Genomic DNA, 26,102 nt, shown 5'->3' with positions numbered 1-26,102 from the left:
GGAGGTTCTGGTTATGTAAGTCTTGTTTATTTTCCCCAAAATTACACCCTCAACCCAGATGGAGTGAATAAAAGTGTAGGGAGAGGCCAAAGTGTATACCCACTCAGGATGGAGGGGGGAAAAGTTGCCCCAACAAACATTCAGGACTTTTGCTTTGTACAGGCATATTATTGGCACTGTTTAACTGCTTTTTTTTGCGGAGGTGGGGGGTACAAAAAAAGAATCAATAGTAATATTTCTAGAAGTAATTGGAATCCTTGGAAAGAAACTGTTATAAAAAATAACATTTTAGGGCCTCCCTGGTGGCGCAAGTGGTTGAGAGTCCGCCTGCCGATGCAGGGGACACGGGTTCGTGCCCCGGTCTGGGAGGATCCCATATGCCGCGGAGCGGCTGGGCCCGTGAGCCATGGCCGCTGAGCCTGCGCGTCCGGAGCCTGCGCGTCCGGAGCCTGTGCTCCGCAACGGGGGAGGCCACAACAGTGAGAGGCCCGCATACCGCAAAAAAAAAAAAAAATAACATTTTAATCTGTATTTTCATATGCAAAAGGAATGAAATAAATTTACGTGTGTGTATTTGGGAGGTGTTAGGGAGTTGAAGAGAGGGAGCTTGGCAGAAGGATGAAGCACGTGGCTTGGGCTTGATTCTGCTGAGGGGATAAAAGGAAATAATGGAGGACAGGCATTGAATTAAAAGTTCCCTGAATAGCTGTGGTGGAAACATGGGCTCAGAACAGCTGTGTTGCTGTCCAGAGTGAAAGGTTAGGGGAGGGAGAGAGACATGCAGTGTGCATCTCCGTGTTCCCTAGTTGAGTGTTCTCACTCTAAAGTGAATTGGCCAACATCAGGCAAGTGATGAACATAATTTCCTTAAAACCATTTCCTCTGCTTCACTACAGTGTACACAAGTGTGAGGAATCTGCTGCTATGATTTGGCCCCTGAAGAATTAAGTAGGTAAATGAGTTCTAGTGTATCCCAAACAGAAAAGTAGCCGTCCTGTCCAATCTTTGCCCTAGGTGCACTTTGAATCATCCTTCCAATGCCCACTTAATTACGCTAGACTGACAGCTGCTCTTCCAGGCAGCCCCTAAATGGCAGTCACTCTGGAGGGGCATCCCCAACATGTGACTGCAGGATTGGGAGCACATAAAAATTATTTTTGATAATTTCACTTGAATGGAAGTTCAAGAATACATACCACCTCCCTCTGGATATGTTAACTATATTTTAATGATGCTATCTGATATTTTAACAATGTATGCAGAGCAGCAGAGCCTTGAGTTTGTTGTTTAAATATCTTTGATGCTGTGTCATAACAAATTAGTTTCTAAATGTTGCCAATTTGGCAGACAAAGCTGATTATTTCCTGCAATCACACTGCATATGTGCATGAGATTATAATTAATGATCAGGGATGCCAGCCATACTTTAATAATGATCCTTCAGTGTTTAGGAGCCGATTAGAGCAACTGGCATTTGTACCCTCTATTGGGGCAGAGGCAAGAGAAAGGAGGCAATGAAGCTGGATAGATCTGTCAGTGTCAGAGAATCAATAGTTTGCTGATTTCCGTTATAAATTTGAAGATTCTGGGGGAGTTATTGACAAAGCTGCTGCTGTGAATATTAACAGAGTGTTTATGTAGCCTTCACTCAAGCAGTGCAAGTCCTAATTAGATTGGAATTGGTCTTTTGGCAACTTTGCAGTATTTGCTTCCTCAACATACCAGTATGCCACATGAGGACGCTGAGCATATTAGTGATATATTTCAGAAGAATTTATTGTGAGCACTAAATGTCAAGATATCAAAGGTGTTTCATCATAATGAAATGAGATTTATCAACTCTGGCTTCCCAAGATTTTGGCTTTTTAAAAGACCACGTTTTCTTTCCGTTTCTTGGCAAAAATGTGGCCAACAGTGAATGTTGTTAACTGAAGATGATAGCATTGAAGATAAAAAGGAGAAGGAGAGAAGGAGGGGGAAAGAGAAACAACACAAATCTTTATAAATGGAGCCTATTTTAAGAACGTCATCTGAAACTTGGAATTCCAAAGCAGTTAAAGTGATTTTTTGATTAGCCGAAGGATTCATCCTGGGGTAATTTTAGATTATCTGATATTAAAAATATAGTTTGATTTGCTTACCATTTAGAACTCTATCCTGTACAAACTAAGGTAAATCTGTAGTCTCATGGACCTTTTTGCAATGATGCTTACTATGATTCCAAAAGGCTTTGGATAACCCTAATTCCCCTTCTACCACATCTTCCTAAAATACTGTCATACATCATTCCAAGGCAAATCTATTCTTCTTTTTAATGCAAAGGCTATGTGACGATTAAACTCTCATGGGGTATCTGGAGATTGTAACTTTGAAGAGAACTACAATGAGAACTTTCATCCCAGCAAAAATAAAGCAAGGCATGGAGAGCTAATGTTATGGCACCATTTTTAGGCAAGAAAATTACAAGGAGGGCCTGCTTTCTTAACCATGATTTGGATGGCACTTTCCTGGGATTATCTTGAAACCAGGTTCTTAAATTAGAGGACAGTATTTCATCAAATATACATATATTTGATTTAAAAATATATATATATACACACACACTTATATATAACTTTTAGACTGGGAAGGAAGAATTGGAGTATATGTTTGATATACCAGCTTGAACAGGAAGTCAAATTAAAGAAATTATAACAATTTGTTTGCTCTTGCTTACAGTTAAATTGAATAAACACCTAGAGATAGACACAGAAGCAAAATTAACTTGGGGATGCCAAGCTAACTCTACCAGTCCCTTGGGGTCTCTGATGGCTCCTAAGGCAGGCGAGTAATCCTTCTAGAGATTCACCGATCACTCTTTTCCAAGGCTTTCTTCACTCTTGAGAAAGAGATGGGGGTGGGGGGGTAGAACCATATGACATCTTGGGATTCAGTGAATAGGAGCTTGATCAAAAAGCTTAAACCTTTTAAAAACTTTAAAAAACGTGTCCTATTACTTGTTTTATCAATTTCTTTAAAGAATTCTCTATGTACTACAGATTGCATCCATTTAAAGTGTACAATGTGATGACTTTTGACAAATGCATAATAAAATTCAAGAAAATACAAATTAATATATAGAAATAAAAAAGGAGGTCTTGGGCTTCCCTGGTGGCGCAGTGGTTGAGAATCTGCTTGCCAGTGCAGGGGACACGGGTTCGAGCCCTGGTCTGGGAAGATCCCACATGCCGCGGAGCAACTAGGCCCGTGAGCCACAGCTACTGAGCCTGCACATCTGGAGCCTGTGCTCCGCAACAAGAGAGGCCAAGAGAGTGAGAGGCCCGCGCACCACAATGAAGAGTGGCCCCCGCTCGCCGCAACTAGAGAAAGCCCTCCCACAGAAACGAAGACCCAACACAGCCAAAAATAAATAAATAAATTTATATATATATATAAAAAAAGGAGGTCTACTGCCTGGAATGGGGCAGAAGGAAGAATTGACTATGATGGATGGAAATGGAAATGGAAATGGAATTGCACTCTGTCTTGATGTCCTGGTGGTTTCATAGGTGTAGTAGGGTTTTGATCAAGAACTTTCTGAAACTCTTTTGTGTTTATTTTTAACTGTGTAAGTTATTGATTTAGATTCTATTTGTGTGTGTGTGTTATCCAGGTTTTCTGCACTTAATTTTTCCCCCTTTTGGAGCTTTAGACATTGTCAATAGAAAAAACTCAAAAAGGATAATCGAGCTGAGTTTACTCTGGAAATTGCTTAAACATGGATTGAATGTATCACCTTTATCAAATTGATCTTTGCAGAAAGGTTAATGTTAATGCTTTGCATAATTAAAAAATTAGACTATATATAATGCAAGCTAAAGCATATTTAGAAAAATACTGTTAAACATAAATGTGACCCAACTCTGGAATGCTTCACTGGGATCAGTGGCCACATTATCCTCACTGTCATGGGCATTCCTGCTTTGGAAATGAAGGAGAAGCAGCAGTACTTTAACTTCAAAAGGGAGAAGTGGGCTTCCCTGGTGGTGCAGTGGTTGAGAGTCCACCTGCCAATGCAGGGGGCATGGGTTCGTGCCCCGGTGTGGGAAGATCCCACATGCCGCGGAGCGGCTGGGCCCGTGAGCCATGGCTGCTGGGCCTGCGCGTCCAGAGCCTGTGCTCCGCAACGGGAGAGGCCACAACAGTGAGAGGCCTGCGTACCGCCAAAAAAAAAAAAAAAAGGGAGAAGTAACTAATGACCTTGTCTTTACAACACACCTTATACAATACCTCTGCCTAGTATTTATAAATTCATTCCCTTACTTTCTATGACTATATCTCTTAATTTGAGTGAAAGTTGCAGAAAATTTTCATTTTATTATAATTATCCTACAGAACTATGTATATAGTGGTTACTAAGCACATTCTAACTACATGAATGGAGTAAGTCTGATTTATTCTAAGATGATGTTTCAGTGGGAGCTTTAATCAACCTGACAAGAGTCAATTTGGAGAACGCTAGGTCTCTCTGAAACTGCTATGTACAGAATTACGATATGTGCCCTCCCTTCTGTATTCCTACACATCTATCAGATTGGATCTCAAGTTCTTCATTCCTACTAGTGAACAGATTACTAATAATACATTTTTGAAATGTTTCCCCTTCATTTGTATCTACATTTTAATAAGGCTGTGGTGTAAAAGTGAAAGGCATGAAGCTCAGAAAAGAGAACTTGATGTCTCAGTTAATGGATGGAAGAGGACTTCAGGGTCCACAAAGATTTTTCTGATGGCTCTTTTTCAAGCATGATGCTGGTTCAGGTTGTGTATTGTATAGGTATTAGGTGTTCAAGAGATGCTGAAGAAAAATTCAACAGGCAGCTGCTACCATGTGTTCCTATTTTTAAAGAAGTATAGCAAAGTATTTCAATCACATACACATTGTATAAGTTAAACAGCAGCATATGTAAACCATTCATTCTTTTTTTACATCCTAACTTCTTAGGCCAAGTGCTTCCCAGCATCTATATAATACCTGAGGTCTATCTGAACACTTTTTAATGAGCACATATTTATTGAGTCTTGTTGTCCTTAACTTTTGCTAAAAGAAATATGAGACATAGCCCTTGTCCTTATAACATTTATAATGGCAAAAATTAAAGAAAATTCAGTACTGAACTGCATGGAATTTAAGAGGAGTTCTGAGAAAAGGCAGAGAAGTCAAACTCATTTTGGAGGGTAGGGTCTCTGGAACTGGGTTTGAGGAATAGGCATGTTTTCCAGTGGCCTAAAATTTAACAGAAGGTCAGTGGAAGTTGGGGAAAAGTCTTCTGACAGGGGAGGAGAAAGTACTCCAGTGGAAATTGCTGTTCTCTCTTTTATTTCTGAGATAAGTGTCAAATGTACTTTGAGGTATTATCCTGCAGGAGTGAGTGGCCTGTGTTTGGGGACTTTATTTTTGGTGTTCCTTTTAATTTCTGTTAGTCTCATGCTATGCAAAGTGTTCCAAGCACCAGCAGCTTGGGTGTCACCTAGGACCTGGTTAGAAATGTGGATTATCAGGACCCAGTTCAGCCCTGCTAGATCAGAATCTGCATTTCAAAAAGATCCCAGGGGTTTTCTCCCATTGACAAGTACATAATATATTCTTATAGCTAAAAAACAAACAAACAAGCAAACAAAACCCAGGTGATTCATATGCATAGTAAAGTTTAAGAACTACTGCTCTAGACAAATATTGCTGTGTCCTAGAATTACTTGGGGAGCTGTAAAATCCCGGATGCCTCAGCCATACTTCATTTCCATTGAGGCAAAGTCTGATGAATGGGTAGAACCTGGGCATCAGAATTGTTTTTTAATGATGCCCAGGTGGTTCCAGTGTGCACCCAGGGTGAGCATCAGTGTGTCACATACTGCCAGCACAGCACTTGGAACAGCAGTAGGCAGAATTTAAGAGTATCTCTCAATACTTTATAAATTCTGATTGCCTAGGTTGCTTTACAAATTTTCATTGAGTGCACACAAAATATGAGCATATCCTTTTAATATGTGTGTGAAAATTTAATTAGGCATCATTTCAGCAGCTACTCTTGAGACTGGCTTTTCCTTTCTCAAGATTTCTCTTCAGACAGGTTTGGCTGTGTAAAATACAAAACGTTGAAGTTTTTTGGTTCCCTTAAGGAATATGTGGTAACAACATTTGATCAGAGATAAACAGGATGAAGTGAAATAGGATGTACTGCAAAAGCTACATATTCTCCCTATTTGAGAGTTCATCTGAAATTCCCTTTTGTTTGGGCAACTTCCCTAATGAATAAGGATATTTTTAGCTTTTAAATAATTATTTTTTGGTAATCTTTGAACCATAAATAGGAAAGTATTATTTAATCATTCATAGTGGTAAAAATAACCATTTTTTAAAAAATGATAAGTATTCAGACAGTAACATGTTATATGTTAGAAAATTGAGGAACTCAAAGAGACTCATTCAGTATATTGGAGGATAAATTGAGTATACTTTTTGTCCTTTCCTATGAAACTTACAGAAACTTACAGAAGAGGTTTATGAATCTCATTCTTGAATGAGAACTAACAGTCAGGTCTCTGTTTTCTTACACACTGCTGATGCAAAATAATTTTGTGGATAATTTTATCAATTTCACTTACATGCATGTTTACATTATACTTCAGTAACTTAAGTATTCTTACGTGTACTTAAGTATACTTATGGTCAAAATGAAAAATAAGATGAAACTTCATTATAAAGCATTATAGTATCCTGAAGTTATATTTGGGGATAAGCCCAATGGATATAAACATATTTTTCACAAATCAGATTTTGTTATTTTCTTCACTAAATATCTTTATTTATATATGTGTGTGTGTATTTTAGCTTATTATTTGAAATAACTTATTATTCTGAAATAATTTGAGACTTACAGAGTAATTGGAAAAATAGTACAGAACTATTAAAAGAGGCAGAACTTCCATAGTGGTGGAATAAGGACCTCCGAAAATCTGCTTCTCGCTTAAAGCAATAAAAACACTGGCAATCAGCCTTTTCAGAATTCTGGAAATAAACTAAAGGATTTCAAAAATCCAAAGAGAGTTTATTCAACAGAATGACTGCAACTCAGGAAAAACATTGGACTTTATGGCACTTTAACTTGCCCTGTTTCCATCTCCTCACTAATTCCAAGATCCTTGAAAACCAGCAGTGTAGAATCCACTGGAAGGGGAAGAATGGATTGTATCCCCAGGGCATTTGTCTGTCAATCAGCAGCAATTGCTTAATACTGCTGTTGCCCTAGGCAGTGATACCAGTTGGGGGCAAATCAGTGGTAAACCAAAAAATTTACAAAAATCTGTAGAATGAAAAGTCCATAGGGGGCTTTGGAAAGTTCCAGTGTGTTCCTGGGAATCTAGAACACCATCTGCATGCATAGGCTGTGCACTTGTGCAGGGCTGTGGGCATGCTAAGGGAAGACCTGAGATTAGGAAAGACTAGATCTCTCACTTCTGGTGAACCTTGGGGCCTTTCAAGTGAAAGTTAAGTCAGAGTTCAGATTTGCTGGAACATTGAAGCTGTGCCCCAGGGCAGACAAAGGCCTTTTGACAAATAATAGAAGACTTATTGGTTCAAGACATTTAAAGAAATCTCTGTTTAAATTATTAACTGAATGCTAAGCTAATCAGTGGCCACATACAACAGGGAATACAGACTTTGCATAATTAGTCCAGGAATGTCACTAACTAAACAGATTACAACAACAAGAAAACAAAACCAGACAGAAACAACAACAGCAAGAACAAATCTTTGACAGGGGATCTGATTTCCAAACTTGTCACATTATATTATTTAAAATGTCCAATTTTCAAACAAAAATTGTGAGACACACATAGAGACAGGAAAATATGGTTTATACACACACAAAAAAGCAATCAATAGAAACTGTCCTTGAGAAAGCTCAGATGTTAGATTTACTAGAGGCATTATTTTTCTCTTGCTGACATAACAAATTACTAAAAACATAGTGACTTAAAACAATATGAATGTATTATCTTGCAGTTTTGTAGGTCAGAAGTCTGACCTGGATCACTGGGCTAAAATCAAGGAGTTGGCAGGACCAAAATTTTTTCTGGAGCCTCTATGGGATATTCCATTTCCTTACCTTTCCCTGCTTCCATTGGGCACGCATGTTACCCTGTCTTCAAAACTAGCAATGGAGGATGGACTTCTTAACACTTTGTACCTCTCTGACCCTTCTTTCATACTTGCATCTCTTCCTGACTATAGCCAGGAAAGGCTGTCTGCTTTCACGGACTCATGTGAATAGATCTGGCCTACCCAGATAATCCAGGATAGTTCTCCAGTCTTAAAGTCTATAAACTTAATCACATCTACAAAGTCCTTTTAACAGTGTAGAGTAGGTAACATAGACACAGATTCCAGTGATTAAAGAGTGGACATCTTTAGGGAGGGGGCATTATCCTGCCTACCATATGGGACAAAGACTTTAAATTAGTCATTATAAGTATGTTCAATAACTAAGGGAAACCAGGTCTAAAGAATTAAAGTATACCATGCTGTACTTAGATATTCAGAACTTATGCATTTGATAACTGGAAGTTTGTCGCTTTGAACAACATCTCCCCATTTCTTCCATATCCCAGACCCTGGTAACCACCATTTTACTCTCTATGAGTTTCTTTAAGTTTGGCTTTTGTAGATTCCAACATAAGTGATATTATATGGTATTTGCCTTTCTCTGTCTGACCTATTTCACTTAGTATAATGTCCTCAAGTTCCATTCATGTTGTCAAAAATGACAGGGTGTCCTTCTTTCTTATGGCAAATAATACTCCATTGTATGTACTGCTGTCATCCCCCACCCACCTCTTCTTTATGTCTTGGCTGCTTTGTAATACTGCAGTGAACATGGGAGAGCAGATTTCTCTTTGAGATCCAAATTTTCTTCCTTTGGCTGTATACCCAGAAGTGAGATTACTGGATCATATGGTTATTCTAGTTTTAATAATTTCCCTAGTTTTATTGAGATATAATTGACATACAACATTTTATTAATTTAAGGTATATAGTATAATGGTTTGAGATACATATTTCAAAATGATTGCCATAATAAGTTCAGTTAACATCCATCACCTCACTTAGTTAGAAAAATTTTTTCTTGTGGTGAGAACTCTCAAGATCTATTATCTCATAAACTTTCAAATATACAGTACAGTTAACTATAGTAACTGTACTGCACACTATATCCCCAGAACTTATTTATCTAACTGGAAGTGTTTACCTTTTGAGCACCTTCAGCTATTTTGCTAACCTCTCCACCTCCTGCCTCTGTGAACCACGTCTGTTCTTTGTAACTATGAGTTTGATTTTTTTAGATTCTACATATAAGTGAGACCATACAGTATTTACCTTTCTCTCTGACTTATTTCACTTAGCATAATGCCCTCAAGATCCATCCATATTGTCACAAATGGTAGAATTGATTTCTTTTTTATGGCTAAATAATATTCCATTGTATATATGCAACACATCTTCTTTATCCATTTATTGATCAGTGGACACATAAGTTGTTTCCATGTCTTGGTTGTTGTAGATAGTGCTACAATGAATATGGGGGTGCAGATATTTTTTTGAAATAGTGATTTAGTTTCCTTTAGATATATATCTAAAAGTGTAATCGCTGGATCATATAGCAGTATTGTAAATAGTGCTGCAATGAACATTGGGGTGCATGTGTCTTTTTGAATTATGGTTTTCTCTGGGTATATGCCTAGTAGTGGGATTGCTGGATCATATGGTAATTCTATTTTTAGTTTTTTAAGAAACCTCCATACTGTTCTCCATAGTGGCTGTATCAATTCACATTCCCACCAGCAGTGCAAGAGGGTTCCCTTTTCTCCACACCCTCTCCAGCATTTATTGTTTCTAGATTTTTTGATGATGGCCATTCTAACTGGTGTGAGATGATATCTCATTGTAGTTTTGATTTGCATTTCTCTAATAATTAGTGATGTTGAGCAGCTTTTCCTGTGCTTCTTGGCCATCTGTATGTCTTCTTTGGAGAAATGTCTATTTAGGTCTTCTGCCCATTTTTTGATTGGGTTGTTTGTTTTTTTAATATTGAGCTGAATGAGCTGTTTATATATTTTGGAGATTAATCCTTTGTCCATTGATTTGTTTGCAAATATCTTCTCCCATTCTGAGGGTTGTCTTTTCATCTTGTTTATGGTTTACTTTGCTGTGCAAAACCTTTGAACTATCATTAGGTCCCATTTGTTTATTTTTGTTTTTATTTCCATTTTGTAGGAGGTGGATCAAAAAAGATGTTGTTGTGATTTATGTCAAAGACTGTTCTTCCTATGTTTTCCTCTAAGAGTTTTATAGTATCTAGTCTTACATTTAGGTCTCTAATCCATTTTGAGTTTATTTTTGTGTATGGTGTTAGAGAGTGTTCTAATTTCATTTTTTTACATGTACCTGTCCAGTTTTCCCAGCACCACTTATTGAAGAGGCTGTCCTTTCTCCACTGTACATTCCTGGCTCCTTTATCAAAGATAAGGTGACTATATGTGAGTGGGTTTATCTCCGGGCTTTCTATCCTGTTCCATTGATCTATATTTCTGTTTTTGTGCTAGTACCATACCGTCTGGATTACTGTAGCTTTGTACTATAGTCTGAAGACATGGAGCCTGATTCCTCCAGCTTCGTTTTTCTTTCTCAAGATTGCTTTGGCTATTAGGGGTCTTTTGTGTTAACATACAAATTGTGAAATATTTGCTCTAGTTCTGTGAAAAATGCCAGTGGTAGTTTGATAGGGATTGTACTGAATTTGTAGACTGCTTTGGGTAGTATAGTCATTTTCACAATGTTGATTCCTCCATTTCAAGAACATGGTATATCTCTCCATCTGTTGGTATCATGATTAATTTTTTCATCAGTGTATTATAGTTTTCTGCATACAGGTCTTTTGTCTCCCTAGGTAGGTTTATTAATAGGTATTTTATTCTTCTTGTTGCAGTGGTAAATGGGAGTGTTTCCTTAATTTCTCTTTCAGATTTTTCATCATTAGTGTATAGGAATGCAAGACATTTCTGTGCAGTAATTTTGTATCTTGCAACTTTACCAAATTCATTGATTAGCTCTAGTAGTTTTCTGGTGGCATCTTTAGGATTGTCTATGTATAATATCATGTCATCTGCAGACAGTGACAGTTTTACTTCTTCTTTTCCAATTTGTATTCCTTTTATTTCTTTTTCTTCTCTGATTGCTGTGGCTAGGACTTCCAAAACTATGTTGAATAAGAGTGGTGAGAGTGGACATCCTTGTCTTGTTCCTGATCTTAGAGGAAATGCTTTCAGTTTTTCTCTATTAAGAATGATATTTGCTGTGGGTTTGTCATATATAGCCTTTATTATGTTGAGGTAGGTTCCCTCTACGCCCACTTTCTGGAGAGTTTTTATCACAAATGGGTGTTGAATTTTGTCGAAAGCTTTTTCTGCATCTATTGAGATGATCATATGGATTTTCTTCTTCAATTTGTTAATATGGTGTATCACATTGATTGATTTGTGTATACTGAAGAATCCTTGCGTCCCTGGGATAAATCCCACTTGATCATGATGTATGATCCTTTTAATGTGTTGTTGGATTCTGTTTGCTAGTATTTTGTTGAGCATTTCTACATCTATATTCATCAGTGATATTGGTCTGTAATTTTCTTTTTTTGTAGTATCTTTGTCTGGTTTTGGTATCAGGGTGATGGTGGCCTCATAGAATGAGTTTGGGAGTGTTCCTTCGTCTGCAATTTTTTGGAAGAGTTTGAGAAGGATGGGTGTTTTCTCTTCTCTAAATGTTTGATAGAATTGACCTGTGAAGCTATCTGGTCCTGGACTTTTGTTTGTTGGAAGATTTTTAATCACAGTTTCAATTTCATTACTTGTGATTGGTCTGTTCATATTTTCTCTTTCTTCCTGGTTCAGTTTGGAAGGTTATACCTTTCTAAGAATTTGTCCATTTCTTCCAGTTTGTCCATTTTATTGGCATAGAGTTGCTTGTAGTAGTCTCTTAGGATGCTTTGTATTTCTGTGTTGTCTGTTGTAACTTCTCCTTTTTCATTGCTAATTTTATTGATTTCAGTCCTCTCCTTCTTTTTCTTGATGAGTCTTTCTAATGGTTTATGAATTTTCTTTATCTTCTCAAAGAACCAGATTTTAGTTTTATTGTTCTTTGCTATTGTTTTCTTTGTTTCTATTTCATTTATTTTTGCTCTGATCTTTTTTTTTTTTTTTTTTTTTTTTTTTTTTTTTTTTTTTGTGGTATGCGGGCCTCTCACTGTTGTGGCCTCCCCCGTTGCGGAGCACAGGCTCCGGATGCGCAGGCCCAGCGGCCATGGCTCACGGGCCCAGCCGCTCCGCGGCATATGGGATCCTCCCAGACCGGGGCACGAACCCGTATCCCCTGCATCGGCAGGCGGACTCTCAACCACTGCGCCACCAGGGAGGCCCTGCTCTGATCTTTATGAGTTCTTTCCTTCTGCTAACTTTTGGTTTTGTTTGTTCTTCTTTCTCTAGTTCCTTTAGGTGTAAGGTTGGATTGTTTATTTGAGACTTTTCTTGTTTCTTGAGGTAAGCTTGTATAGCTATAAACTTCCCTCTTAGAACTGCTTTTGCTGCATCCCATAGATTTTGGATCATCGTGTTTTCATTGTCATTTGTCTCTAGGTATTTTTTGATTTCCTCTGCTTTCTTCAGTGATCTCTTGGTTATTTAGTAATGTATTGTTTAGCCTCCATGTGTTTGTGTTTTTTATGTTGTTTTCCCTGTAATTCATTTCTAATCTCATAGCATTGTGGTCAGAAAAGATGCTTGATATGATATCAGTTTTCTTAAATTTACTGTGGCTTGATTTGTGACCCAAGATGTGATCTATCCTGGAGAATGTTCCGTGCACACTTGAGAAGAAAGTGTAATCTGAAGCTTTTGGATGTAATGTCCTATAAATATCAATTAAATCTATGTGGTCTATTGTGTCATTTAAAGCTTGTGTTTACTTGTTTATTTTCATTTTGGATGATCTGTCCATTGGTGTAAGTGAGGTGTTAAAGTCTCCCACTATTATTGTGTTACTGTCGATTTCCTCTTTTAGAGCTGTTAGCAGTTGCTTTATGTATTGAGGTGCTTCTTTGTTGGGTGCATATATATTTATAATTGTTATATCTTCTCTTGGATTGATCCCTTGATCATTGTAGTGTCCTTCCTTGTCTCTTGTAATGTTCCTTATTTTAAAGTTGATTTTATCTGATATGAGTATTGCTACTCCAACTTTCTTTTGATTTCCATTTGCATGGAATATCTTTTTTCCATCCTCTAACTTTCAGTCTGTGTGTGTCCCTAGGTTTGAAGTGGGTGTCTTGTAGACAGCATATATATAGGTATTGTTTTTGGATCCATTCAGCAAGCCTGTGTCTTTTGGTTGGAGCATTTAATCCATTCACATTTAAGGTGATTATCGATATGTATGTTCCTATTACCACTTTCTTAATTGTTTTGGGTTTGTTTTTGGAGGTCCTGTTCTTACTTGTGTTTCCCCCCCAGAGAAGTTCCTTTAGAATTTGTGGTAGAGCTGGTTTGGTGGTTCTGAATTCTCTTAGCTTTTGCTTGTCTGAAAAGCTTTTGATTTCTCCATGGAATCTGAATGAGATCCTTGCCGGGCAGAGTAATCTTGTTTGTAGGTTCTTCCCTTTCATCACTTTAAGTATATCATGCCACTCCCTTCTGGCTTGTAGAGTTTCCGCTGAGAAATCAGCTGTTAATCTTATGGGAGTTCCCTTGTATGTTATTTGTCTTTTTTTCCCTTGCTGCTTTCAATAATTTTTCTTTGTCTTTAATTTTTGCCAGTTTGATTACTATGTGTCTCGGCGTGTTGTTCCTTGGGTTTATCCTGCCTCAGACTCTCTGTGCTTCCTGGATTTGGGTGGCTATTTCCTTTCCCTTGTTAGGGAAGGTTTCGACTATTATCTCTTCAAATATTTTCTTGGGTTCTTTCTCTCTCTCTTCTCCTACTGGGACCCCTATAATGCGAATGTTGTTGCGTTTAATGTTGTCCCAGAGGTCTCTTAGGCTGTCTTCATTTCTTTTCATTCTTTTTTCTTTATTCTGTTCCACAGCAGAGAATTCCACCATTCTGTCTTCCAGGTCACTTATCCGTTCTTCCACCTCAGTTATTCTGCTATTGATTCCTTGTAGTGTAGTGTTAATTTCAGTTATTGTGTTGTTCATCCCTGAGTTTTTTTTTTTTTTGCGGTACGCGGACCTCTCACTGTTGTGGCCTCTCCCGTTGTGGAGCACAGGCTCCAGATGCGCAGGCTCAGCGGCCATGGCTCAGGGGCCCAGCTGCTCCATGGCATGTGGGATCTTCCCGGACCGGGGCACGAACCCGTGTCCCATGCGTCAGCAGGTGGACTCCTAACCACTGTGCCACCAGGGAAGCCCCTGTTTGTTTGTTTTTTAATTCTTCTAGATCTTTGTTAAACATTTCTTGTATCTTCTCGATCTTTGCCTCCATTCTTTTTTGAGGCCCTGGATCATCTTCACTATCATTATTCAGAATTCTTTTTCTGGAAGGTCCTATCTCCACTTCGTTTAGTTGTTTTTCTGGGGTTTTATCTTGTTCATTCATCTGGTACATAGCCCTCTGCCTTTTCATCTTGTCTATCTTTCTGTGAATGTGGTTTTTGTTACACAAGCTGCAGGATTGCAGTTCTTCATGCTTCTGCTCTTATCTCTTGTGTTTTTGATGATAGCCATCTTAAGGGGTGTGAGATGATATCTCATGATTTGACTTGCATTTCCTTGATAATTAATGATGTTGAGCAGCTTTTTATATAATTTTTGGCCATTCGTATGTCTTCTTTTGGAAAAAAATGTCTATTCAATTTCTTTTGCCCATTTTTAATCAGGTTGAGTTGAGTTGTTTGCTGTTGAGTTATTTGAGTTCCTTTTATATTTTGAATATTAACTCCTTGTCAGATACATGATTTGCAGATATTTTCCCTCATTCCATAGGTTGCCATCTTATTTTGTTGGTTGTTTCTTTTGCTGTGCAGAAGTTTTTTAGTTTCATGTAGTCCCACTTACTGATTTTTGCTTTTGTTGTTTGTGCTTTTGGTGTTATATCCAAAGAATCATTGCCAAGACTAATGTCTAGGAGATTTTTTATCTGTTTTCTTCTAGGGATTTTATGTTTTGGGGTCCTATGTTTAAATATTTAATCAATTTTAAGTTAGTTTTTGTGAGTGGTATAAGTTAGGAATCCAATTTCATCCTTCTACATATGATTATCCAATTTTCCCAGCACCGTTTATTGAAGAGACTCTCCTTTCCTCAGTGAGTGTTCTTTGGTCCCTTGTCAAATATTAGTTGAGTATATATGAAAGGTTTATTTGGGGGCTCTTGATTCTGTTCTGTTGGTCTATGTGTCTGTTTTTATGCTAGTACCATACAGTTTTTTTTTTTTTTTTTTTGTGGTATGCGGGCCTCTCACTGCTGTGGCCTCTCCCGTTGCGGAGCACAGGCTCCGAAAGCACAGGCTCAGGGGCCATGGCTCACAGGCCCAGCCGCTCCGCGGCATGTGGGATCTTCCCGGACCGGGGCACGAACCCGTGTCCCCTGCATCGGCAGGCAGACTCTCAACCACTGCGCCACCAGGGAAGCCCTACCATACTGTTTTGATTGTTGTAGCTTTGTAGTGTAGTTGGAAATCAGTGTGATACCTCCAGCATTGTTCTTCTTTCTCAGGATGGCTTTGGCTATTCAGGATCTTTCATGATTCCGTATGAATTTTTGGATTCTGTTTCTTTATTTCAATAAAGAAATTAAAGCATTTTCGTGAAAAATGCTATTGGAAGTTTGATAGGGATTTCATTTTTCCAAAGAGGATATACAAACGGCCAGTAAGCCCCCCAAAAAGTCAATATCATTAGTCGTCAGCCAAATGCACATTAAAAACCAGAGATACCACTTTACGCCTATTAGGATGGTCAGAAAAAAAAAAAAAAGGCGGGCAATTTAACAAGTGATGACAGGAATGTGAAGAAATTAGAATGCTCACATATTGCTGGTGAGATTGTAAAATGATGCTGCCTTTTGGGAAAACAGTTTGTCAGTTTCTCAAAATATTAAACATAGAATTACCATGTGATCCAGTAATGCAACTCCTAGGTATATACCCAAGAGAAATGAAACATATACCAACACAAAAACTTGTGCATAAATGTTCATAACAGCATTATCATAAGAGCCAAAGAAAACTAAAAACAATCCAAATGTCCATCAACTAGTTTATCAATGCAATGGAATATCATTCTGCAATAAAATAAAGGAATGAGGGATACGTGTTGCAGCATAGATGAATCTTGAACACATTATGCTAAATGAAAGCAGCCAGTTACAAAGGACCACATATTGTATTACTCTGTTTATATTAAATGTCCAGAATAAACAGATTCAATAGACAGAAAGTAGATTTGTGATTGTTGGGGGTTGAGTTTAGGGGACAATGGAGAATGACTGCTAATGGGCCACTGAAAATGTTCTAAAATTAGAAAGTTCTGATTATTGTATAAATCTGGGACATACTAAAACACACTTAATTATACACTTAAAATGGTGAATTTTATGATAGGTAGATTATAATTCAATAATTGTATTATTTTAAAAAGAACTAAAAATTACCAAATATCCTTCACCTACATTCTGCAAATTAATGCTACATTTCCCCAATTTGCTTCATCATTCCCCCTCATATATCTATAGGTATAGATATAAATATATAGATATATAGATTTAGGTATAGAGTCTCCCATTACTGGTGATGTTAACTTTGATCATTTGATCATAGGTTTCTCCACTCTAAGGTTACTCTTTTTACCCTTTGTACTTAAGAAATATCTTTTGAGGATATACTTTGGCATAAGCATCCTACTTTTTTCATTATGACCTCACCTACTTAGGTTTAGCTTGGAGATAGATATCTCTCCCTCTCTCTCTCCCCCCCCCCTCTTTCTCTGTCTATATATATAATTTGTTTTAATAGCATAAGAAGTTAGACCAAGGCATGTGTGTGTGGCATGTGTGTGTTGGTAGGGAGGATTAGGGGGTAGTTGTGAAAATAAAGGAGATTAAAAACTAAGTGTCCAAACATAAATGTCCTTATTTTGATTAATTTAGGCCCTCACTAAATTGGATTTCATGACTCTCACATCTGAGAAAATGAGTTACAGTAACGTTGGGTTTTAATGCTTAAAAAATTAATGAGAAATATAAAACTGAATAATTGATACCATGGAATTAAAAATCAAAGCCACTACCTTTTTTAACTTGAGTTCTACAGGTTTTCTTTTATTAAACTCAATATTTATGCTTCTTAAATAGTGTGTTACTTCCCAGGTTTCTACACACACACACACATACACACACAGAGTAGTTAGAAAAGATTATGTCATATAACATTTTATCTACCTATCTACCTCTACATACATTTACTGAAAGCTGAAATTTAATCATCAGAATGTACAGAAGTACATTGGTCTGTTCATCTGCTGTTTTAAATGATCGATAACTAAGTGTACAGCTAACCACTGTACCAAATCTAGACCTTAATGTACCTCAGAGTTTCCATAGCTGTGGAAATATGTGGGATGGACAAGGACCAAAAGCAAGACCATCATTAAAGGCACTTTGATCCTCATTCTTCTGATTTGCTCACCGACAAAGGACTCTCATCTCATGAGGACCCAATTTTTAAGGATTTCCAGGAAAAAGAATGTCCAGATGGTTTCCTGTAATCTGTGAAATAAGTAGGCTAAAATTATGCTGTATTTCACAGAAGTTTTGCTGTCTTTGAGGTGAAGTTCATCCAGCAGAATCACATGTTTCACTCAGAGCTTAATTCAGAGAGAATAAAACTCCTCAAAGCAGCTCCTTAAAGTTTTTTTTTTTATTCAGCCTGAGCTCTCTATATACTTTAAATATCCATAACCTACCAAATGAAAATCTCATTTTGAAGTGATTTTCCTACCAAGTGGGTAATTGCTTTAGGTTCAAACTCAGTGTTTCTGTGTATACATCGGAATGCTTTCTGAGCCTATTAAGATCCATACAGAACAATGCTGCCCTCGAATATGTCCTTTTTTATGATAATGAGAATCTCACTTTATATGTATATGGGTCTATATCTGAATTTTTATCTCCAGCTGTATCTCCACCTGTATGTCCTTCACAGTGACTGTGAAGGTAAGATTCATTATTCACATTTTACCTTATTTATCCCTATTTTAGAAATTCAGAAACTGACTCAGTGAACATATTTCTAATTTTGCTAGAAGAGAAATCCAGGTCTTGCAATACTCTTTCTGTTACACAATACTGTTGCTCCACCTCTTAATGAGTGGGATGATTTTGAACACCCAGGAACAATGTGTAGGTGTATTTATTTTAGATGAAGCACAATATCTGTCTTGTGAGCAGGTATAATGTGTGGTTCCTCATTGTTTCAACTCTGAATTCTCCAATTACGTAAGTCAAGGTTCCTAGATGTGTTTACTAAAATGTTTGCTGTATTTTAATATATGTTATATTTTGCATAAAAATTCGGTAGTGGAGATGGCAAGACAGTCTTATAAAGCAAATAGTTCCTGTGAAGTATAAATCTAGATAAATGACCACTAGATAAATGAGGTTTTAAATATATGTCAATGGTTAGAATTTGTGTGTGATTGGGTTAATATAAGTAGGCTAAGCCTTGGTACTATTTTGTGGATTGGTTTTTAATATTTAATAATTCATATTTAAAATCAGTTAAAATAATCAATCATCAGTCATCAATAAGTCCCTAATTCTCTACACTTTAAACAGCTTAAAGGATTTCAAAGAAATTGTAGTCAACCCGCTTCACTTTGCTGATCTTATTGATATATTAGCCTCTTTGATATTTGATTTATACTTTTTATTCAGACTGCCTCATGTTTTTGAGCTAATAGTACAGCTTCACTATTTTTGTTGTGGACATGTAGAGGAGCTCACATAATTCTTAGTAGTTGAAATGGCACCCTGAACTTGAAAACATAAAACCCATAGGGGTGCAGTTTGGACTCAAACTCTATGTTGTTCAAAATGTAAGACAGGCGTGCTGAATTCAACTCATTTCAAATTTATTTGAAACTAATTCTTATGTCCATTTTTTGTGGATTAATTAAAACTATATTTTCCCCCTGAAAGTCTATGAAATAGTTTGCCTTCAAAAATAAAAATGAAACAGAATATTCTGAATGTCTTACATGCACGTCCTATGAGGGCAGGGTGATGGATGTCATAATCTCTTATTTTCAGTGCCTGACATATAGCAAATATTCAATACTTATATTCTAAACGAAGGACTGTTTGAGTGAACAAGCTCTTTCTGGTATTGTGCAGACCAAATTTGGGAATGGGGATTGGAGACTGAGTACAGTGGGAATGTGGATCATTAAAGGACCATTTTGATTAACTCTGTAGATCCCATGTAACTAGGCAAGTCTGAAGACTTTACTTGATTTTAGCCATTTAGTTATTTCTGAACTTCTTACTGCCTGCAGTGTACAAATGGCATGAGTTAATTTCTTTCTGCACAAGATTTCTCAGGATGGTTCATAGCTCTACTAGTCATTTTTCTATAATACTTTCTAGAGTATCACATTATCTTTTGACAGATTTGTAATTAACCTAGGTCTTCATTAGATAGAGAGGAAGATATATGGATTTAAAACATTCTTAATAATAAGATGATACATTCCTAATCAAACTGGGATCTAATATATTAGTGATAAGTATTATAGGGCTTACTAATTTAATTTACATTCATGCATCCAACAAACATCATTCACAGTTCCAGGCACCTTATTATGTATGTGCTAAATAATGTTTATTGGAGTATTCCAATGGTGTCTTGATACATTATCATTTCTTGATCTGTTGGAAATAAGGTTGATTTCAGCTTTATGTAAATGTATCTATGCTTGTTGTTAACCTGTTAAAGGTAGGCATTTAAAATTCTCTGACATCTTTGTTAGATAATAAATAGGTAAATTGGTAAGTAGCTTTTAATTGATAGATTGATAGATGCCTTCTATTTTAGGTTTTAAAATAAATTGCATTAGATAGGATGAGCTATGTTATACTGAAGAAACAAACTCAGTAGCTTAAAGTAATGTGATAGATTATATTATTATTTCCAAGTATTTTCTCTTCTTCCAGTCACACGATCATAACATTCCTGTTGATTCTCATGAGACTTGCTGTGTTTCCTGGTGGGATAATGTATATCCCTAACCTTTTGATGTGAGACTAGGCCATCTGTCTTGCTTTTTCCAATGGAATTTGAATGGGTGTGATATATACCACATTCAGACACTTGAGTGGCCATTGTGTAGTTCCATTCTGGCTCTTTTCTCCTAAGCATTAGGTCAAGACAGGAGCCCCTAAGTCTACATCCTGGGAAGGAGAATGCACATAGAATAGAGATTCAGAGGTGTAGCTGACCCATAGCCATCATGTAAATGAGAGAGAAATAAATGTTTGTTACTGTAAACCACTACAATTTGTTTCTGCAGCCTTATCTAACAAAAACTGACTAATACCATCAGCAAAGTTATTTCTCATGCATTATATATGTCCATCTTCAAGTCCATTCTACATACTCTGTGCTGTGTTCTTCATTGTCCTCCCTCCCGCCAACTCTCGCAGAGCTTACAGCATCAGAAACATTGCCAGTTGATGGAGCAGAGGGAAAGCAACATGCTAAATCATGCTTTAGCAGTTCATGTCTTCCTTCTGGAAGGGACACACATCAGATTTGCTCACATTTCAGTGGCCAAAGCAAGTCACATAGCTTAGCTTAATTAAAGGAAGGGAAAGGAAGAGAACTGGCAAAACTGGTGAACAGTGAAATGATTACCACATAAACTAACAATCCACAATTTAAAGTTCCTTTCAGAACTGATTAAGTGGATCAGTCTCTGCAAAGAACTCAGGTCTGGCTTTGGAACATTCTCTCAGAAAAGACCTTGATACACAGAATTGACAGAACAAATACAGAATATAATAGGACTGAAGCGAGCAAAGAAAACTAAATTACACTCACAAGTTGAGTGATTCAATAACATATAAATTGATATTTAAGGACAAAAGCTAAGACAGTCATATCCATTAGTTCGTAATACATTTTTGTAATGATGTAAATGTTCTATTTCTGCACCATCCATTGTGGTAGTCACCACCAATGTGTGACTGCTGAGCCCTTGAAATGTGGATAGTGCAAATGAGGAATTGACTTTTAATTTCTAAAAATTTAAATTAATTTAAATTTAAATAGCCTAAAGTGACTATTTTATTAGACAGTTAATGTTCAGAAAAACAAATCCATGTCTTTGGAAAAAATTGTTTCATCGGTTCTCAGGTTTGTCTTAGAAAAGCATCCAAAATATAGCTTTGACCATTTTAAATGGTTTTCCGTCTTCGTGGACACAAGATTTTCCAAAGATTTGGGTCTGCCTGCCACTATCTTTACAGCAATCTGAAATATACTGAGATGGTCTTTGGAGAGCAGTCATGGACATAAGGTTTTAGTCTGGAGAAACATGTCTTACAGAGCCTGACATATTTCTTGGAGAATGGGTATGAGTCTCCTTAGAAAATTTTCTGTAATGTCAAGTTAAAAGGTAGACAATAGGCCTCATTTATAGACTGTTGGTTATTTGCTTTGCTATCTTTCCTAAACTCCTGGTATGAATATAGAAGCGGTACCTGACATCTTTGTGTTGGATAGTGAATAAGTATCTTAGACTTACTATATATAAAATCAAAATCTTTATTTTCTTCCCCATTTTTACCTGCCTCAGAATTACCCACCTTAAAAAAATTTACTCAATTATAAATGCAAAAAAATTGAAGTCATTCTTAATTCCATTTTCTCTCTCACAACCAGCAAATGCTATTCCTTAAAATATATTTTAAAAAATCCAAGTTCTCATCATACCCTCCACAGCTACATCCTAAATTATAACACCATCACCTGCCTCCTGGATGGCAGTGATGCTTGATCCCTTAATCCTAATGGTCTCCCTGTTTCCTTGTTATCTTTTCCCTGAGGGAAAAAAAAGTAAACCTTTTAAAACATAATACAAATCTGTCACTTCCCTGAACTAACCCATGAAAGGTCTACAAGGCCCTTATTACTTGTCTTCTGACTGTCCCTCTCTCAGCCTAGTTAAATAAGCTTCTTTGCTCTTTCTTGAACACATCAAATGACTTCCCACCTCAGGCTCTTTGCACTTGCTTTTTCTTCTGCTCTGAATGCTTTTCCATCAAAGATCTGTAGGGCTTGCTTTTTCTCTTTATTCAAGATTCTACTTAAAAGCATCTCTTCAGAGAGGCCTTCTCTGACCACATTATCTAAAATCAGTCTATTCTCTGTCTTCTCACTTTAGTTTATTTTCTACTAATTTCTGTTTCACTCTATATTGTACATTAATGTTTAGATTTATGTTTGTTTGTTTGCTTTAATCAATTATATTCTCCCACTGGAATGCAAGCATGATAAGGCGAGGCACTTTGTCTTATTTATAGTTGCATCCCCATTTCCTAAAATAAGGCAGGACATAAAGCAGAGGCTAAATAAATACTTATTGAATGAATAAATGGATTTCTGAATAATTGTGCAAGCATTAATTATACTTTTTGGGAAAAGGATTTTGAGATTTGAAAGCAATTTGCCTTACATGGAGTCCATTAAGGAATCACTGGTTGAGTGATGTCAGCAACCTGGTGGAGTGAAAAGCTTCCTTTTTCTATCTCCTTCAACCTACGATTAGTAAAATATATATAACTTAACAGAGGGACCCTGCCCAACCAGGGAGCTGGAGAATTCCACACATTAGTACATCTAAAGGTGGGTGAATTGGAACACGTAGAGGAGACAGAACTGAGGGAACAACAGAGTCAGTGCCTGCTATCCTGGCCCTGAGACCACAGCAGCTGAGCCCACATCTTCAGAGAACCCAGTAGCAGCAGAGGAAGTGGTGTACTGGGCTTTGTTCTCCTGACCACAGCAGCACCCATGACCATAGGTAACTGGGCAGCAGTGGCAGAGGGGCCTGGGACCCCATGTCCCCACCCTGTCCTTCCTCTTCCCTCAAGGTGACAATGCCTGTGACTCAAGGGATCCCAGGTATGAGAGAGCCCACCATCCCAGTAATGACAGTGACTCTGGCAGAAACAAGGCAGCAAGGCCCTTGGAGGCACAGGAAGCAGTAACAAAGGCTTGGAGCCATACTTGTGCAGAGATGATGGAAGCTGGAAAGTGCTAACTCTCAAGTGTAACCAGAGACAGCTCAGGTAAGAGAAACAAAAACTTGTGTTATAGTACCACCTATAGGAAAACAGATGAAAGGACTCTAACTTCTAACCTGTCATTAACTTCAAATGCAGCAGTGGAAGAACAATTCATCAAGCACCGTGAAGAACCACAGTAAGACTAGTCCACATAAAGAAAATGACAATTCTCCAGAAACCAAACTTGAAGTCATGGAATACTGCTATCTAACTGATAGAGAATTCAAAATAGCTTCTTGCAGAAACTCAGTGAGCTACAAGGAAACTTAGGAAGGCAGTTTAACGAGCTCAGGAATAAAATTAATGAAGAGAAGGAATATTTTAATAAAGAGACTGAAACTCTAAAAGAAACAAAAACATACAAATTCTGAAGCTGAAGAATTCAATAAATGAGATAAAGAATGCATTAGAAAGCATTGGAAATAGAGCAGACCACAGAAGAGAAGCACTGGAAATAGAGCAGACCATAGAAGAGAGGATTAGTGAGCTTGAACATAGAAATCTAGAAATGATACAAATAGAAGGGGAAAGACAAATAAGATGTTAAAAAATGAGGAAGTTCTGGGCCTCCCTGGTGGCGCCGTGGTTGAGAGTCCGCCTGCCGATGCAGGGGGTACGGGTTCGTGCCCCGGTCTGGGAGGATCCCATATGCCGCGGAGCGGCTGGGCCTGTGAGCCATGGCCGCTGGGCCTGCGCATCCGGAGCCTGCGCATCCGGAGCCTGTGCTCCGCAACGGGGGAGGCCACAACAGTGAGAGGCCCGCATACCACAAAAAAAAAAAAAAAAAAAAAAAAAAAATGAGGAAGTTCTATGAGAGCTATTCAGCTCTTTTAGGAAAGGCAACATTAGGTTGATGGGTATTCCAGAAGAAGAAGAGAGGGAGAAGGGAGCAGAGAGTTTATTCAAAGAAATAATAGCTGAGAACTCTCCAAGCCTGGGGAAGGAACTGGACATCCAAGTCCATGAGGCTAAGAGAACAACTAATTACCTCAATGTAAAAAGACCTTTTCCAAGACACATTATCCTAAACTTGTCAGAAGTCAATGACAAAGAAAGAATTTTAAAAGCAGCCAGAGGAAAAATGATGGTAACCTACAAAGGAGTCTCCATTAGGCTATCAGCAGATTTCTCAGTAGTAACCCTACAGGCCAGGAGGAAGTGGAATAACACCTTCAAAATACTGAAATATAAAAACCATCACCCGAGAATACTCTCTCCAGCAAAGTTACCATTCAGATATGATGGAGAACTAAAGACTTCCCCGAACAAACAAAGTCTGATGGAGTTATAAACACTACACCTGCCTTATAAGGAATATTGAAAGGAGCTCTTTTACTAGAAATAAAGGTAAAAGCTACACAAAATTTTGAGTGAAAATTGCAACTCTTTGTCAGAATGGGTGCATAAAGGTTAAAGGGGGAAAAAAAGAAAGCAGAAAAATAACTGTAGCAATTGCAGTTTTTTATCAAACTCAGACCATAAAAAATAATTTGAAACAGCAAATACATAAAAGGGGAAAAGGAAAAGGATGGAACTTATTTGGTAAATGTAGATAAGATGCTATCAGCAGAAAAAGGACTATTTTATATGAAGTGTTTTATACAAACCTTAGGGTAACCACAAATGTAAACATAGAGCAGAGACATGAAACATAAAAAAAGGGTAATCTGAGAAGAATATCAGAGAAAACCACCAAACCAAAATGGCAGACAGAAATATAAGGAAAAAGAAATAGTGGAGCTATAGAGCAACCAGAAAATAAAAGGTAGAATAGCTGTAATAAGTTGTCATCAATCAATAATAGCCCTAAATGTAAATGGATTAAATTTATCAGTCAAAAGATACAGAGTGTGGGTGGATGGATTGAAAAACAAGTCCCAACTGTATTCTGTCTCTAAAAGACACACCCCAGCTCTGAAGACAAACATAGGCTGAAAGGGATGGAAGAGATGGAAGGTGATATTCTAAGCATACTTATATCAGACAAAATACACTTCAAGCCAAAAAAGATAATGAGCCATTATGGACAGTATATAATTGTGTCAATTCATCAAGAAGACCTAACAGTGGTTAACATACATACACCTTTTCATAAGAACATGAAATTATATAAAATAATTATTAGCAGACTTAAAGGGAGAAATTGACAGCAGCACAATAATAGTAAGGGACTTTAACAGCCCACTTATATCAGTGGATAGATCATCCAACCAGAAAGTCAACAAGGAAACAGTGCCCTTAAATGAAACATTAGATCAGATGGATTTGATAGTTTTATATCGGACATTCCATCTAAATGCAGCAGAATACACATTCTTCTCAAGTGCACATGGAATTTTCTCAAGAATAGACCATAGGTTGGGATATAAAACAAGTCTCAAAAATTTAAGAAGATTGTGATCATATTAAACATATTTTCTGGTCAAAATGGTATGAATCTAGAAATCAACTACAAGAAGAAAATTGAAAAACATCACAAATATGTAGAGACTGAACAACGTGCCACTGAACAACTGTGGGGTGAATGAAGAAATCAGAGCAATAAAAAGTTAACTGAAAGCAAATAAAAATGAGAATGCAGTATACCAAAATCTATGAGATATAGCAAAAGCGGTACTAAGAGGGAAGTTTATAGCAATACAGGCCTACTTCAAGAAACAAGAAAAATC

The sequence above is a fragment of the Mesoplodon densirostris genome, chromosome 14 (assembly GCF_025265405.1).
Source record: "Mesoplodon densirostris isolate mMesDen1 chromosome 14, mMesDen1 primary haplotype, whole genome shotgun sequence".
Classification (NCBI taxonomy): domain Eukaryota; kingdom Metazoa; phylum Chordata; class Mammalia; order Artiodactyla; family Ziphiidae; genus Mesoplodon; species Mesoplodon densirostris.
This window is presented reverse-complemented; position numbering follows the sequence as displayed.